This window comes from Cebus imitator, unplaced genomic scaffold (genome assembly GCF_001604975.1).
Source record: "Cebus imitator isolate Cc_AM_T3 unplaced genomic scaffold, Cebus_imitator-1.0 Scaffold24, whole genome shotgun sequence".
Lineage (NCBI taxonomy): Eukaryota > Metazoa > Chordata > Mammalia > Primates > Cebidae > Cebus > Cebus imitator.
Window position 1 is genome coordinate 11997185 of NW_016107339.1, and position 2681 is coordinate 11999865.

A 2681-nucleotide genomic window follows, 5' to 3' on the forward strand; every position below is an offset into this window, starting at 1 on the left:
CCTTTCTCTCTATTCCTTTGCCCTGAAGGCACTTCTGGATTGCTTAACATGTGCTCTTTGGCTGCCTAGACAGTCAGGACACCTAAGGCCATCTGTACTTAACACTCCTCTCCTCCTCCTTTTCTATGACTAATACCACTTTCCTGCTTTTCCGTTCTACTGCTGAGTCACCAGACTTGGTGCTGTCATCAGGGGGACAGAGTTGACTTCAGCTTCGAGCTCCTGGTTGGTAAAGCTGCATTGCTGGACAATCCTTGTTTCTTATTCAATCTCTCTTGACCACTTCTTTCTTTTCAGTTTTTTCTGAGCTTCCTATTGATTCTGTACTTTCGGCCTTCTTTCCTTTATCCCAAAGTGTTTCTTTCTCCTTTTTCATTTCTTTTCTCTTAAAAGTCTTCTCTTTCTCATAGGATTCCTTCTGCCTATGGCGCTCTTCTCGCCGCTTCAGCCTCTTCTTCTCGAAGTATGCGCTCCTGATCTCGTTCATAATCCTGTTCCCTCTCCCTGTAGTCTCCGCTGCTCTCATCTTCAGGTCTCTTTGGTTTTTCATCTTTAAATTCTCTATCAGAACGCTTGGGCAGTGTACAACTTTGCCCCACTGGCTCTTTCATCACTGAGATTCTCTTTGTCCAATTTCTTGGCTTTCTTTTTCATCTCCTTTTTCTGGCTTCTTGAGCAGCTTAATCTTTGGTTCATCCTTTAATTTGTCCCTTTCTGGAATATTCTGTCTTGTCTTCTTTAGCTTTCGTTTCTCCTCTTCTTTCCATTTCCTCCTCTCTTCTTCTCTTTGCCTTTTTCTTTCTATTTCTCTCCTTCTTTCTTCTCTCATTCTCTGCTAGTTTTTCAGGAAGCCCAAAAGTGGGGTTGTCTTTTTAGCTATTAATTCTCTATTTTTTGCTTCTATTTCCTCTAGCAGTGTCTCTGGAGTAGATGTCATTTTCTCATTATCCATGGCATAACTTTCCAAAAACTTTCTATATTCTGGATCATCATCAATAGTCCTGACTCTGGTATCTCTTCTCTTAGTCTTCTTTTTTGCAGCTTTTTGAAAAGGTGCAAATTCTACCATAGCAGGATATTCCTGACCGTTATTGTCAAGGAATACATAACCATCAAAGCGATCCCTGAGTAAAATAACGTCCTCTTGGTTTTTAAAGTTGATGTATGCTCTGGCATACATATGAGGATACAGACTCGTATCATTAGAAAAAAACTCAAAATAATCATGTTCAGGCATAGGTTAAAGATGTTCCTGAAGCTGCTCCTTGGTCAAAGTGGGAGGTAATCTTCGAATTACCACCTTGCTCAGCGCCTCTTTCTTCTCCTTGTTGCAATCCTGTTTATCTTCCCCCTTGGAACTGTCCCCCGAAGTCCCACCACTGCTGCCTGTGGCTCCAGGGGGCGTTAACAGGGTTACTCGCTTCTCCTTGGGCCTGTGCTCCTCTTCCTTCATGGCTACGTCCCTCACAGAGGCGGCTCGGCTGCAACGCGTTACACCGGGCACCGACAGCTCTGGTTCTTAGTTTTAAAGACTGTGAAAGAGGTCAGACTCGAGGCACTGCAGTTCATACTACGCAGGTGAGGTGGCAGTCATTTATTCTGAGCCTGCTGGATAGAGCCTGTCTCCTCAAGGCTGCAAAGGCTTCCAGGATATGTAGCTGTCCAGTTAGTGGCTCAGCCTTGCCTCCATCCGGGCACCCATCTAACCTGGAGCAGGTGAGAGCACCCCAGAGCCATTCTCCGTGCTCTGTGGTGAGTTTTGCAGTGGAGACTTACTTCACCATCCAGGGTAGCTGTGTTTCTGTGTCACTTGAGATACCACCTAAAAATGAAACGTTTGAGATTTTAAGGTTAAAAAAAAAAAGCAGTGCTCGCTTCGGCAGCACATATACTAAAATTGGAACGATACAGAGAAGATGAGCATGGCCCCTGCGCAAGGATGACACACACATTCGTGAAGCGTTCCATAAAAAAAAAAAAACAGTAAATCGGGAGCATTGGCTGCAATCCCTAAAAGATACTGTTGTCTGTGTATCAGCTGGCTTGAGGTCACCACAGGTCCTAGGAGCCCAGAAAGGCTAGGCATGCTCTCCTTTGGATGCCAGCAGCCTTTCACACACCCTGCCTCCAAAACCGCAGTTTTACATTTGACCATGTTTTTGCAGTTAGCCTCAGAAGCTCTCTTTAGCTGATAACCTTTCAGGGATATGAGAAGCCTACTTGGAGCATCTGAGAAAATGATACCTCTCACCTTTAGATTAATCAGTTTGTCTTCCTAGTTCCCTTAAAAATTAATAAATAGGAAGGGAATCCTATTTTGTGATGATTTGGGCATACTACTTGAACTGGGGCTGGTGGTCACATGATTTTGGCTATCTCTGACATGAAGCTTTTAAAGTGAGAGTCATGTCTCTTCCCTGAAGCTTTGTTTACAGTGATAATTTGCTGAGTTGGAGCTTGTCTTTGAAAATAAGACTGTCCACCTGGGGAGGGGAGCTTATAAGGAAGCCGTGTTAACTCAGAATGCTGAAGAAAGGGCTTTTGGCCAAAAAAGCAAGATTAAGCGCCGGGCGCGGTGGCTCAAGCCTGTAATCCCAGCACTTTGGGAGGCCGAGGCGGGTGGATCACGAGGTCAAGAGATCGAGACCATCCTGGTCAACATGGTGAAACCCCGTCTCTAC

General features: G+C 44.8%; 1 protein-coding gene, 1 non-coding gene and 1 pseudogene across 2 annotated transcripts in view; 2 read left to right on the plus strand and 1 right to left on the minus strand.

Annotated features, from left to right (window-relative positions):
* NUDT3 (nudix hydrolase 3) overlaps positions 1-2681 on the plus strand; it is a 127893-nt gene that overhangs the window by 121185 nt on the left and 4027 nt on the right. The window lies entirely within an intron of this gene.
* On the minus strand, positions 7-2444 carry LOC108299791 (annotated as a pseudogene).
* LOC119470209 lies at positions 1868-1974 on the plus strand. Its single transcript, XR_005199098.1, has one exon. It is a non-coding gene; the product is annotated as a U6 spliceosomal RNA (small nuclear RNA).